Genomic DNA, 16,178 nt, shown 5'->3' with positions numbered 1-16,178 from the left:
TTCACTTTACGGGCTATTATTAAGGCTAGACACAGATCGACAAAAGTATACTATTGCTTTGTTGATTTTCGCAAGGCTTTTGATTTTGTTCCTAGGATGGCTCTATTTCAGAGGCTTCATGTGATTGGGATTTCAAAGATGCTACTAATTGCTCTCATGAGATTATATGAAACTGTGGTGGGTAGATTCAGGACTCCTGAGGGATTCTCAATTCCAATCCATAGCACCATTGGGGTTAAACAAGGTTGCCCTTTGTCCACCACTTTGTTCGGTTTGTATATTGACGAGCTTGACGACTTCCTTTTGAAGTCCTCACTCCGAGGAGGTGGATGCTACCTACATCAGCTTTTGATCTTCATTCTTCTTTTTGCGGATGACGTGGTTCTTCTTGCTTCTTCTCGAGAGAGTTTACAGAGGCTTCTTGATGGTTTGGCTTCCTTTAGTGAGCAGCGACAACTTGTGGTTAACCTGGGTAAGACTCAGGTTATGGTCTTTAATTGCTTAAAGAGCTCTCATCTTCACTTCTTTCAGGGACAGAAGATTGAGATTACTTCTTATATTTATCTATGAGTGAAGTTTTCTGGACCCCGCTTCAGTATGAGACCGACGATTCAATCTAGAGTTAGTAAGGGTATGGGATCTCTTGCTATGCTTGAGAAACAGTGTTTCAAACACCATTTTCAAGATACCTCATCCAAGTTATCCCTCTTGGACTCCCTTGTTTGGCCGATTGTTCTTTATGGCTCAGTGGTTTGGGGGCCTTCTCTCCTTGTCTCTGATCGGGCCTCGATCGGACGAGTGTAGGCATTGCTTCTACGACATATCATTAGATGTCACAGGTTCACTTCTCATAGTATCATTCTTGCTAAATTCAGTGCTCATCCCTTCAGACTTGTGGCCATATTTGACCTAATTTGATTCCTTCATCGCCTTCATGGTTTTGCGGATTTGGTTGGAGAACGAGATAGATACTCCTACCTGGTGTACTGCTCTTCTGTTGCTACTGCAACTTCTGATTACTAGTGCTCATGCTCGTTGCCGGTATACGCAAGCATCCTCTCTAATGAGCTCAATTGGGATTGATATTGACCACCACTCTCCATATCAGTTCTCACTGAATACCCTTGCTCATCTCCTCCCCTCATGTCAAGAGTTAAATGAGCATGTCAGATAGGATATCTACAAACAGTACATTATCACCACCTGGACGAACCCTCCTGGTGGATTATATCCGAGGATGGCCTTCTATGCTTAGCACTTTCCGAAGATCTGTAATGGGATTATTGTTCGTCCTAGTTACCTATATCGATGTTGGTGCCATGCCCTGCGTATCTCTCTGGGGTCCTTCAGAGTTGGTTATCACCGTCTTCAAGCTCAAACCGACCATCATATTGATTGTGGAGAACGGATTTGTAAGTTGTGTACTTTAGCAAAGGTCGAGACAGACTCATTTTATTTTCCGTTATGAGATCAGAGGGAGATTTTATTGTCTATTTCGAAACTATTTTTCTCTTACAGCTTTCTTCAGTTACATTGACCAACGGTGTCTCGCGCTTTATCTTCAAGAGGCTACTTTGCTCCGCGATAGTACCTTACAATCACTACTTCCTTACCGGCATACCTCTGATTAGCTCATTACTGTCTTTTTCTCACCCTTATATCTATTACGTGGTGTGAAAAGGTCGTCCACTTCTACCAATTCTACCTGTCATTCTAGGTTTGCTAGACCCCATAGCAATTTCTTCCATCAACAACACTCCTCGAGGAGCTCACAGAGACAAATCGGGGCTCATGTCCACCCGCAGCCTTATCCTTCTGTGACTGATTTCTTTTCGCCAACAAAGGGCTCCTAATCTTTGCCTTGGCATTTCTCTGTGCTTCTCTTTTCCTCTTCTTATTTCTTGTTGTTTTCTTTTCTCGAACACCGTTTGGTGCTCTTGCTTTTGTCAGTTGTCTTGATGTAAACTCTCAGTCCCATAGACCTTTTGTGGTTTTTTGTTGGACATTAATATTATTATCTTATCTTATCTTATCTTATCTTATAGCATTTTCTAAGAGATTTTTCACTCACTTTAACAATGCGGGATAAACAAAAAAAAATTGCCCTTTCCTATAAGTTTAGTATCTTTTCTTTTTCAGCCCTATTTTCTAGCGGCTGCTTTTCCAACCCTTATTTTATTGTGAATGTTTTTTATTTAATATTTCCATGCCATATAACAAGACTTTCCTTCACTTAAGTCCCCACTAACTTTTATTTATGCTTCCAATGTATAATAGAATATTTCCCACAACTATAGACTATACATTAGGAAAGCTAAACTATTTAAAATTAACTTTATTAATGCATAATAAAATATTTCAATGATAAATAGATGAACTTATTAATATTAAACAATTCATCATCAACACGTCTACCAATGGATGTCTAATTATTCTCATAATGACTTACTATAAATATTGAATGTGCCCAAAACTGCCTTTAAACACCTCAAAATGAACTGCAACTAAAACTACCTAGGCCAAATGGTCTCTACATCCCTTTCATTAACTGGTTAGCCTATAGGGCCAAGGGAAAATAGGCTAGCAACAAACTCATACAACTTGTGCTAGAAAAGGGGGCATTACATCATGCATGAAACTTGGGACCTTTGGGTATTTTTTCTATCTATACGTCATATTTTTACAATGACAGTATTGGAATTTTGTTAATTTGCTATGTATTGTGCTTCTAAAATGTCTATGGCGAATGATTTATCAATGTTATGATAAGCATATTTGAAATCTCTCTCTCTCTCTCTCTCTCTCTCTCTCTCTCTCTCTCTCTCTCTCTCCTGTATATATATATATATATATATATATATATATATACATTCCCTTGTTATTTTTAATACTCGTCCCTTATCATCCCCTAAAAATTGGCCCTGAACCATACTTGTATGAGAAACATGTCCATGTCCCATAAAACATCCTCATACTCTAAAATATCCTCGTCCCTCAAACTCCGTGAAGCATAGAAAAGGAGCATTTTTTAAGACATACAAGCATGGAGGGTTTATTGAATACTAAGGAACTCAAAACAAAGATTAAGGATTTAAAGCTTTTGAACAAGTCTAAACAAGCTTTTGAAAAGTGTCAAGATATATGGTCATAAGTTCTAATCCAAAAGAGATCTTTGCTCATAGGAATCTTGTGCTAAATATATAATAAGTTGAATAAATCAAAATTTATAGAAGAGCAAAATTGGTGAACTCTTCAAAACAAAAGCATTCTAGGAAAGTGACAACTTCAAAATGTAGTGGAGCAAATCAAATTTATAGAAACTATGAATATCAGAGTAAATTTATTTCAGCTAATTGAAGTAAGAATTTAAGCAATATCTGAAAAACCTAAAGACTAATAAAACTTGGGAAAGCCGAAAACCTAAACCCTAGTTTCAACACTAAAGATTTTATTTTTCAACAATATACGATTAACTGAATCAAATGTACATCCACATCAAAATTGACTTGTTAAGCATTGTGTGAGCTGGTTAATTGTCTAGATTCAACCAATTTCAATATTTTTACCTGGGAAATATGCTTTTATGATGTTTTATGTGATCTTGTATCTTGGTACCAAATGCGAGTGAATGGAATTACTTTCATGATTGTCAAATTTCTGTCTGTTACAGTGCTTGTTTGTGATCAGTTCCTGTCTCCACCTTGACGATTATGCTTTGTACACTTGTTGAAACTTGTTTTTCTTATTTCCATTCTGTTTGATGTCAAGTACATATTCTGGGTTGACCAGTTTATAGTGGAATCCTTCAGGAAGTGATCTGAGAAGCTATCTTGCAAGACTACCTTACAATATCCCTATTGCACTTTGTACGCCTTTGATTGTGGCCTTCAATTCAGTATTACACTTTGTAGTTTCTCCTGTAGAAGAAATTACTTTAATTATATCTTAAAATTGATGATCTGGCTGTTTGAGATCTTTCCATATGCAGTCCTAAACTACTGGTAGAACATTCTCGCCAAGAACTAGCCCTGCCCATTTTGGAGATTTTCGACAATTAAGCAAAAAATAGGTTGTGTTTTATAGGTCGTCAGGGCCACAACATATAGGTCAAGACTTTGCTATTCAGGTCATCACTATAATTTTTTGTATTATTGTCTGAAAATGCATGTTTTTAAGTCCCAAAGTGATTTTTTTTGGATTTTAGGTTATATTTGTCATAAAAAAAGAGCTTCCCTTACTAGAATTAACCTGAAAATATGGATAAGCTTCGCTGTATCTATTTAATCTGAAAATATGGATAAGCTTACACTGATTTCCATTGAGACGGAATTTGAAATTTATCAACCAGAGTTCATTGACCAACTTTCTCTGAGTTTAGAGAGTAGAATAGATACTTGATAGAAAAGTGGAATTGATAATCTTTGAACACTTTTTTGAAATTCTAATTACGAACCATCATATTTAATCAACAGGGAAACAGAATGGGAGAATTACATGTGGTCTTTATGACAAAGGATGTCTAGATCAAATCAATATACTAGTGATTCAAGATTCTTCCATCTTAAAATTAACATGGTTTGATAATCTTGAGTAAAAGGGAATGTTTTCCTTAAAGATAAAATAATGTATTTATAAACTATGACATGACATAGCAAAACTACAAATCATGAAGAGAGAGGTTTGAACCAAATGTAATGGATGGAACCTTGCTTGTGTTTAGCTGATAGAGTAACAGTTATTTGATAACTGATAGAGATATGTTCTCCTAATTTATCTAATCCTACTATATATTTTCTATCACACATTTAATTGAGAATCTCAATTCAGTAAAGCTTGAGTAGGATTATATACATGATCATTTACATTGATTTAGGGTTCGTTAAAAGTAGCATGGTATGACAATCTTGAGTAAAAAGTAATGTGTGCTTCTTAAAGATAAGAAATGTACTTATAAATTATGATATAACACAACAAAATTAAAATCATAAAAACAGATATAATTGAACCAAATGTATTGGATAGAATCTTACTCTTCTGTTTGGCAGATTGATAGAGTGAAAGATACATGATACATGATAGAGATGTGTGCTCTACAAAAATAAGTTTGTTCAATTATATATTTTAATGTTTATCACACATTATTGAGAATTGCAATTCAGTATAGCTGGTATAGAATTATATACACGGCCATTTATGTATTGATAGTTGCATTTAGACAAAGACTAGGTACTCGGTCCATTATAGAAGCAGATCCTATCATATTTCCTTTATTAGTAGACATAAAATCCAGAGCAAGAAATGCTTGACTACATATCATGAAGAGATAAGATCTCAACATAATCTGTCAAACATATATACTTAGTGTTGCACATGAATGCATTTCCACCCCCCACCCATATCCATCCACTCAGCTGTTTCAAAGGCAACAGAATGTTAGGAGATGTTCCCTTGCCGTCCCTCCTCATCTGCCAAATATCAGGAACATTTTGAAATGTGTCCCCAAAATTGAGAATGTCAGGAAACACAAAAGGAGCACTTGGTCATCCCCGAGGCAGTCTGGTACATCTGAGACATCCCAAGAATGTCTCAGGGATGACCAAGTGTCCCCCATAAAAAAGAAAAAGTTTTGCATTGTTAAAACAATTATCTTTATAATCCTTTTCATTGGATTGTAAAGGCGTATGGGAGTCCTAAAAGACCTCCCATGATTTATGCCCCCTATCAATGACAAGTTAAAAAAATTATGTTTATAACATTTAATAGTGAGTGTTGCAGCACTGCTAAATGCTATGCCATTGGTATTGCCAGTTACAAATGAAGGGGATTCAATGGATGCAGACACCTCCCCATGTGACACAATTACAAAATATGCCCCTAAAACTTGAGCCTGGATAATAGTTGAAAACTTGAAGCCTAGCTACTAAAGTTCAAAGAGTATATAACAATATCAAGGTATGTTAGTTCACCTTTTTTAGCTTTTAGCTTGTTGGAGAGGGTTTGTAATTAGGTTGATTTAAACTTTTAAAAGGTTCTGGTTTCAATTCGTTATCACAAAGAAATGCCACAAAATAGACACTCTGTTATCACAAGGAAATGCCACAAAATAGACACTCGCAGTACTGATGCCAACATGAATGAGGGCAATGAAGAAAATGAATTAAACAAGATAAACCTCTCATCTCATTCGAACTCCAAAGGACTGTTTTGCATGCCCTTCACACTCTCTTGAAAGTTTGGAAAAGGCCATTTCAACTCCAAATAATCCTTGCTTCAATTTTTCATCAATTTAATTAAACATCAATAAGGGTAAAAAATACATTGGGGCAGCAAGCATTGGTATGTCATACTTACAAAAATAATTTCCATTGAAGCTATGGCGTGGTTACACACCATCTATTGGATGAAAGTGGACATGGGGTTAGAGTTTGTGTAGATATAACATTGATACAATAGGTTAAAATGGCCCCACTGGTTGGAGTGAGAGGAAAAAATAATAGTACTACTCAAACTAAGAAATGGTCATCCAAAACAATGCAATCTATTGATTGCTGTGACTATTTTAATGTATCAATTGGAGAGTGTTGCGATAGAGGAAAGCAGGTCACTTCACTGCAAGTGAAAACTCAATAGCCAATTTATTCTATGCACATGCTATACCACTTCATGAAACTTTAAAAAGTGGAATAGATTGTATTAACAATACACACTTAAGTAGATTTTTACAAATGCTTAAAAAAGTGTTAACTAAGAAGCAAAGTTGCCTATATAAAGACAAGGTCTAGAAATGGACCAAATTTTTTTTTTAAACTAAAAATAAGAATAAATGACCATTAACTAAGGTTCTAGAATAATGAGCAAAATATTGCAAGAACTAGGATACTAAAACTATTCTAATACCCTCACTTAATGGTCATTCTATCAAGTTATCAACTACCCTGCAGATGACAGTACATGTCTTGTTGTCATAAACCCTTCAGAACATGCTGCTACTACTAAGACCCTCCCTGGATCTGCAGAATATCAATGACCAAGAGTAGCCAAAAAAGAAAGAGAAGGTTGTCCTCTTCTTCGAAATGGTCTGCAACAACAGAGAATAGCCTACCATTAATTTGCCACTGAGATGAGTATGTCATGTCACAAACCTTCCCAAAATCTACAAAACCACTAACCAGAAATAATCACAGAACATCTAACTTGATGTTGTATAATTGAACTGTCCTTCCCTATAAACAAAGATACAGACTGAGGACAGTTATCACGATTTTGAGGAAAAGTCAGCAAACCCTCCAAACTTTTGCAGATGAGTTGAATGCCCCGAAACAGACTGCAAGGTACCATGATTTAAAGATAACAAAGCATCATTTTTCAGAAAAAACAACAAAACTCCAAAAATAGGAACACCTAACGAAAAAACTCATATGAACTTCATGAATGACAAAAACCAGAAATGATTTTTGAGGAGAAAAATCAACCAAAACCAAGCACGTTTTTTGAGAAAAATTGACCAAAATTAAAATCATTTTTTTGAGGAAAAAAAAAAGAAAAGTTCAAAACTCAAAGATAAATTTTGACGAAAAAAATATTAAAACCCTCCCATGAGTCATACCCAGACCGGCTCCCGCTCTGATACCATGAAAGTTTGAAACTTTAAAAAATGGAATAGATTGTATTAACAATACACGCACTTGAGTTTACAAATGCTAAAAATGTGTTAACTAAGAAAAAGCAAAGTTTTCTAAATAAAGACATCTAAAAATAGACCAAATTAAGAAAACTAAAAATAGACCTAAATGATCATTAACTAAGGTTCTAGAATAATGAGCAAAATATAGTGAGAACCTAAGATACTATAAATATTCTAATAGTTTCAGCGGTGTGTTCAGAGATGGAATGGCAGCTGGGCCCTCTTATACTCCCCTAGAGAACATAGACCATGTACACCACCCCCCCCCCCCCCCCGCCCACCAAAAACTATTCAAAGGTGAACATGTTAACAGGGTAGATGAGTAAAACATAGATTAGAACAAGTTGTTCCATTGTCATGGAAAGGTGGACTGTTATTCAACATCAACCATTCCAATTCAGTCAGATATTATTATTACATGCCCTACCAATTCATACTTTCTTAGAGTTATTGATTGTTCTAGCAAACATAATGATATTGATGACCAGTTTGTCATTTTGAAGGAGGCCATTGAGATGGTTGGATCTTCTAATACTGTTCATATTGTGAGAAATTTAGCCTGTGTTTGTGAGTTAGTCTGTGTGATAGTTGAGAACGTTTCAAACATACTTTTTAGACTCCATGCTATGTACAAGCTTTGAATAATTCTTTGGAAGACATTGGCAAAATAGATTAGGTGAAGATAGCAGTGAACAAAGCTAGAAACATATAAATGTTTGTGTGTAACCGTCAAACCTCACTTCCAATATTCCTACATTATTCCAATAAAGGAATTTCTCAAACCAATTAAGATTAGATATGTTAACTATTTTATTTTTCTAGGGAGGATGTTGGAGGTGTGGAATACACAATCCATGATGATTTGTGAAGAGTGGAAGAAGTGGGCTCAATCAAAGACAAAGGGGAAGATGGTGAAAGAAAGGGTGCTTAATGACACCCGATTGTCCAATATTAGGTAAGAAGACATTATTTAATAATGTAAATTAATAAGTTTATTAGTTTTTAATTTGTTTTACTTTTTATTTCCAAATTTTAATTTACAAATGTCATGGTTTATGAATTTTGCTTACAAATATATTTACTGTCATATCAACTGTTGTAGGCATAATCAGCTACGCAAATATAAACTCTACTTTCCTTGAAGAGATTTCTAAGAGTTTTGATAACATGCTTGATCAAATGAACCAATCAATTCTTCATGACAATGATCCTAGATTGCAATTCTATGGGGAGCGGATTAGGCCTATCGTTACAAAAAGGTGAAACACAATGGGCACCCTGTTCAAATGGCTATTGCTACCAATAGTTCACATACTCAGACTCGGAGAGTACTCAGCAAGCCCAAAAATTTTAACTCAGTAAAATTTAAGAACAAAATGTATTAAATTAAAAATTGACATCTCAAGAGAAAATGCATAGTTTTATAGCAAAAACAAAGTGTGAAAAATGTGTTTTAACCAGCAATTTGCGCACGTAGGCCTTTTACCCAAACTTTGCTTGTGGCAATAAAACTCATAGAACAACCAAATAGAGTACTTAACATCTTGGAGAGTACTCAAAGAGTTTGTAAACTATGGTCCATACAATTGAACAGCCTAGTAAAAAACATTCTAAACCTCCTAAACCTTCTAAATACCGTGTCCATCTAAACAAAAAACAAAGATTAAATTTTCATTATGGACTTACAAAGAACCAATTACTTGAATATTCCTACCACTAGAATCAACAGGTCAAGTTCTATTGCAATTACTTGAAATGCACTTGGATAACACCTTTTATATCGATAAGGTATGGCACTTATCATTCCAAACACCAAACAATTAGTCAACCATTGGCATATCCTAGTCAATGATCATATAGGAGATGTGCCAAGTTTCATTGCAAACACCAAGATTTGATCTCTATAAAAGATAAACAAAGATTGAGGAATAAAATTAATAAAAAAATAGATATTTTTCAAAAAGAATAAAATGAGGGTGCCACCCCATTGAAATCGTATAAAATAAAAGTCCTAATATTGTGGATTATTTGTAAAAAGAAGAGTAGCAACTATAACAGTTTGAAGAATAATGAATTATTGGTTCAGCTATCTATGCTCTTAATCCCAAGTGGAATGCAACTTGAGTTGACCTAGTTCTTCCTTCTAAATATGATGAGGTAATGGAGGGTTTTTTAAAGGCTTCATAAGATGTATAGCAATGAGAAGGCAACCATGTTCCGAGAGTAGTAGCATCAATTTCCCTATCTTGAGGATCCTATGTCATTCAACTAGAGGCTAGGATGGACAGAGCCACCATTGTACAAAATACCCATTGTATGGTGAACATTTCATGGGAAGGACACTATAGCTTAGACAACTTGCTATTTATCTACTCTCACAAACTGCTACTTCCTCTATTGCAAAGAAGAGTTGATCCATCTATGGTTTCATCCACTCAATCCAAGAGAACAAGCTTTATGAATGAGTGGAAAAGCTAGTCACAATTCATAGAGCCTTGAGACTTCAAGTCGACATACTCCCTAGAATTGACAAATTCCAGCAACACATTGGGATGTTAATCCTAAGATGTTAGGTGGATTGATCAGCGAGAAGGTAAGTTGCATTTTAAAGGTTGACTATTTGAGACTTGAATTTAAACTCCAAGTTTTGCTTCTAATTTCTAAACTTTAAAATTTAGTTATGCTATTGTCATTATTGAACTGCTTTTATACTACTGCATGATTAGATTTTAATATTTATTGCTATCATACTGCCAGTATATGGCTGTTTTTCTATCGTCATCATTGAACTGCTGCTATATTGCTGATATTTTGTTGCCATAAATAAATTTTATGCTGGTATACTGTTGTCATGAATAAATTTTAATAATTATTGGTATCATACTGCTGGCATAGTGTTGTTTGTACTCTTTCTTTATGCTGCTGTCATCATTGAACTGATGTTATACACCTGGTATATTGTTGTGACGATTAAATTTTATTGCTGTCAGGATTAAATTTGAGTAGCTCCTCTCCATCTCTGCTGCTACAATGCTGTTATTGCTTGATATTATTATATTTTGAAATTATTGTATATATTGTCATCCCCTCAGCATCCCAAGAAAATTTCCCTTGGACTGCTATTGCAGAAATGCATCCATTGTTGTACCCCCATCCCTATCCCCGAAATGCCATGGAACATATCTTGTATTAGTTTTATTTCGGACGATGACTAATGAACAAACTTAGAAGCAAACTCTAGTTTACAACTCTCTGGCCAAAACATTGTCATGACTCATACCAACCCACTACTACTGAGAGGAGATCCTGCAAAGAAATCCTTGGTCCTGACACATCAGTAGCTAACACTGTTATTCCCTGTGTGTACCGAAGTCTTAAGATTGCATGCTTAGCGTTGGTTACAAATATTTCTATATGAGTGACATGATGAGGTATATCATTGGATGATGTTGGTTTGATTTGCATCTAGTTTTGAGTATATGGATTTGTGGAGAAGTCAACAGAAGAAACTTATATCTTATTATTTATCATCAAATCTGCACTTGACATGATTATATGGGAATTTGACAATTTGTTTATACAAATCAATGAATGGCATGACTTGACACATAATATGTAGGATATACAATGGAATCATTCATTTAGTTAAAGCATTGTAAATCTTATATGGAACTAAATTATTTGAGCATATGTGATGTTTATCATATTTTGATAATGCCCGTAACAAATATGTTCAATTGAAATACTAGAGAACAACTAAAATTCTTATAAGATTTTTTTGGGGTGGTGGTTTTTGTATTTCTAATAGCCAAGCAGAGGGTTTGGATGGAGCCCTTATTTTTGCAGAATCTAAGGCCTCATTTTATGAAGTAATGTTGGAGATAATGAAAAGGACAAAACATTACAGCAAAGATGGATTTTCAAGAGTGAAAAGTTTTCCATAACAAATACGAGTGAATCACACAAGATTCACATTGGAGCTGGAATTCTTGGATGCCCATTCCTCCTTATCTTTACGCACATGGGTTTGTGCATGAAAAGGAAACATAATGCTAGTGATAATCTACATTGAAGCATGTGAGATTGGAAGTGTTTTGAAGGTCTGAATATATATGCTACAGCAACAGCAGGTGCTGACAAGAATAGTTGAGAGACATATTGTCCCAGAATGGAGCTTTATCCTCTTTCAGGATATGATACATGTCTTAGAGATATTTATAATTTTGTCTCGATCAAAAACAATGAGATGAACAATTTAAATAAGGAGCCCTTGAAACATTAGCATAACCTTGTGAAGCACAGAACCTACAAGCACAACACATATGTGTATAGCTCATATTTTATGCAATATGGAGATGTCACCATCAGCAAAGAGCAGTTATATTTATTATATGGGATATATGAGTTGGCAAACAATTGCATAAACCATTGGAACACACAAAATGGATTTGATCAATGAGAATGATTGCAGACGGTATAATTACTGAAACTAGTAACTGGACCATCAGATTATGGTCTATTTCTTGTGGAACCTATGATGCTGCAATAGCATACCATGCTAGTCCAGTCACTTGTGTTGAATACTCAAGTCTCTGCGAGGGATAATCACTGATTTTACAAAGCTGTGAAATCTGGAAATGATTAAAGTATTTTTTAACATATTCATGATGGTGATTCTCTACAATATATATTGACAAAGAAATGGCATGTATTTGAGATTAGAGATTTTGTGAAGTGTTTCAAGATCACTGATATAATGAAACTGCATTTCCAACAAATTAGTCATTGATTGAAATAAAGGAATAATAATAAGATAATGACTACACATATCCAGCGATTCTGAAGAATATTTCAAGCTTGAACATAAGATAGGAACTCATATGCGCATGAGGATATTCAATTCATTGTCACAAGCATTTAATGTCACGACATATTTCACAAAACCTTATTGCCGTGCACAAAACAAGATATTGAATTGATTCCAGATTAAATCAGGGCTTCCATATTTCACAAAACCCTGATCACTATTTGACAACCTATATCTAACAATAATTCTTATTTTTTGCAGGTATGAATAAACGCGCTGGTGGCAGTATTAAGGACATAGACAGGCATCTACATGTTATGTCGAATGACAATTGAAAGCAGCAGCATCTTTGTATTGCCACAATTAAGTTAATTGTGTGTTGGCATCACCAAATATTTGGTTTACAAGATGAACAGATTTTGCAGATATAACTCAATCATGAGAAGATGAGCGATTCAGAGGATACGCGTGGACATGGGCGCCCTCGAAGGCATTTCTATGAGGAAAAGGCGAATTCAGGAGAATATTTTATTAACATTGACGAGATGCCCCTGTTCGACTTATATAATCCAATTCACAACCAGTTATTAAGAAGTTTATATTTTGAATAAATATTCGAAATGTTTGAAAGGAGCTAATGATTAGTTTTTAGTTATGAAGAGGTGTGGTGCTTGAAGTGGCAACCAATGTCCCTTCTGCTCTATAAATATGTGATGAAAGATCAAAAGAAATACAATAATTACAATATACATGATCTATATACAATATTTTTGAGAACTCTCAGCATATTGAATTTATACACTCCTTGTGATATATTACTTTATTGGCAAAGATCGGATGATTGAACCAAGCTGGTGGATTTTTGAAGCATTGGCAAATATTTTTATGTGTTGTTTGGAGTTCAATAGCAATGAATAAAGCATCATTGTTGAGTGCCTTCATTCCATTCAATTTCAGGCATATCAGTAAGGATTTTTTATTTTATTTATTTGCAAAGTTTAAGATGTCAAACATTATATAATTCTGTCTTTTATGATCATTTTATATTTTCTATAAGTAATTTAATGCCGGATAAGTGGATTGAATTGGCAATACCTTTTCAAATTTGATAATCACAAATATTGTGAAATACTAAATTATTTCTGTATTTGTCTATTTTGTCTCTGTATGAATTAAAAACAATATAGAATAGTTTGAAAGTGCATAAGTATAGCTAATCGTCGCGTCTTGGTAATTGAATTATTTATAGTTTGATACATTAAATTTCATAAAGTTGTACATTGACTTTCATGATATTGACTCTATTACCCTCTTTCAAAGTTCTGACAATGGTCATTAATTTGCTTATAACTCCTAATCCATATGCTGGCAACCATTTCGTGTCTTTCCACTGAAAGTTAATATATTCACTAGATTTAAAATCCATCATATGTTTTCATTTCAAACATTCTAAAATTTATTTAATCATTAACTTTGTTCTTATTTCAGCATTTACAAGTTTAAGTAATCATATCTTGAAGTCATCATTCAAGTTATACTTATTTACGCAAGTTAGAAGTTTCTTAGAAGCTCTTGGCATTTCTGGAGACTCTCATTGCATTTAAACCTTTTTTTTTTGCGTAATCTTGGACTCAAGTGATTGGTTCAGGATCAGGTGCACCCGCCTTGGCCTTGCAGAGCCAAAAGTGCAGGGAACTCGAATTACATTATTCAGTTCCGTCAAGTTGGCCATAGCCAGTTGGATATCCCAGCATCAAGTTGGCAAGACTCATAGGATTCCAATCTGCGGTTTTGGGAACCAACGGGTTCATTACTTGTTGGAAGATCAAACAACCTTGATGCTAGAAAAAATGTGAAATCAAATAGGCAGAAGATGGATAAAATAATGCCCATGATAGCATTTGCACTTTTTAATCATATTTTCAGTGAAAATATCTGCAAAAATACCAGAGGCCATGAGACCATCTTTTCTAGAATAATGAAAGTTCAAAAATCTTTGTTGTGGATTCAAGAATCAAGATGAACGGCAATCAAGAGAATTCAATTAGAAAATGAACATATAGCACATGATCCAATAAAGATTGAATTTGAGCTAAGAAAATTATGTTTTGAGAAAGGTCATATGCTTGTGAGTATTGAGGAGCTTCCAAACTCAAAATAAGTAACAATGCTTTAAATGTTTGAAAGGCTTTCAAAAATATGATCAACAGAAAACCGGCCATCATTGTCAGAAAAGGGTCTGCATTCAAATTTTGCATAATTCTATTAATCTAGCTTCCAAAACCATTATATAGGTCTTCAGGACATTACACAATTCACTCACGGTATGGACAAGGTAACAAATGCTCATTACCAGTTCAAGTGTTGTGAAATAATTGTCCATTTCAATGATATCTATTCTCTGGCAATTTAGGTTTCAAAGGAATTCATCAAATTTTACGTACATTTTCTTTCAAGAATCTTGTACTTAAAATGATCACTTGTAATATTTTAGTGAAGCCACAGAGGAAAGTATGCATTACCAGATTTTTCTCTACCAGCAGAAGTTCGTCAGTTGCGAATTTTTAGAGGGATCCATTCTTGCTTGCTCAGCTCTAGACTTTTTCCTGTGAGCATTATCAGATACATTGTCCCTTTTTAGGCGATAGCTGATGATATTGTTCAAGATTCATACATCTGGATTAAGCATTGCTTTACACATAAGACATTATTGGTTTCCTTCAAGCTTTTCATGTGTCTTGTGTCAAAAAGCCACTTGGCCTGCAGATTGCATCACCAATTGATTTGCCACCCTTGGATAATGAGGGAAAACTTATAATGGTTCCAAAGGTCACCATTGCATACAGAAGAAGAAACTTGGTTTATTGGATGGAGAAAATCCTTAAGAACCTACTTGCCGAGGATGCTACTTAGGAGGTTTCATCTTTGCAGCTGCCTGCTTTTTCTTGAGGAGTACTTCTCTCACAGGACTATTTTACATTTCTCGTGATTTGGGATTTTATTTTTACATCACCCTTGATTTGGAATTTAACTATCTCACCCAATTGTTTGATTTATATTTCTTTGATACTGAATCCGTAATTATTTTGTAGTCTGTAGCCCTTAATCATTGCACTTCTTTGCTGAAACTGGGTCTACTTTTGGAAACCCATGAACATCCCATTGGCTGTTCAAAGAATGGCAGAGATGCACATGCAATAAAATAAGCTTTCAAATTACAATTTAGAATTTATTGTATCCCTAGCAAAGATATATTCCCTTTAAAAAGTAGCGTCATGAAGATCCCACAATTTACTCTATATATCATATTCACTGAAAAGTTATCTTATCCATCTTGATTCTATATCCAAAGGCTGAAGCACGATGGTGAAGCAGTTTGGTAGGCCCTACAAAGTGTAACAACTGTTTTTTCATTTCTCTCTTTTGCTCTCTTACTTTGTGATGATATGTCTTGCTGCTATATTTCAAATTGTGTTCTTTGTTCCCTCTCAAGTTTGGAGACTACCATACTTTTAGCATTCAAATACCATGCCTTCGAATTGCCATGCAAACCTTAAAAGATCTGTTGTGACTACGCTAATAAAGCCAGTAGGAAAAGCAACAAAAAATAACTTTAAATATATTCCTACCAAAAAAATGGTCTAGGAGCAATATCAAAGCAATTTGGTCAAGGCCACAAAATAAGAG

At 34.7% G+C, this 16,178-nt stretch overlaps 1 protein-coding gene across 1 annotated transcript in view; it reads right to left on the bottom strand.

The window, feature by feature from the left end:
• The window catches only part of LOC149543058 (protein MANNAN SYNTHESIS-RELATED 1-like), a 64,625-nt gene that overhangs the window by 16,409 nt on the left and 32,038 nt on the right, over positions 1-16,178 (bottom strand). The window lies entirely within an intron of this gene.

This window comes from Cupressus sempervirens, chromosome 8, assembly GCF_028749045.1.
Source record: "Cupressus sempervirens isolate cs-2001-9-10 chromosome 8, ASM2874904v1, whole genome shotgun sequence".
Lineage (NCBI taxonomy): Eukaryota > Viridiplantae > Streptophyta > Pinopsida > Cupressales > Cupressaceae > Cupressus > Cupressus sempervirens.
The sequence above is the reverse complement of the archived record's forward strand: the minus strand, read 5'-3'. Positions and strand labels throughout refer to the sequence as shown.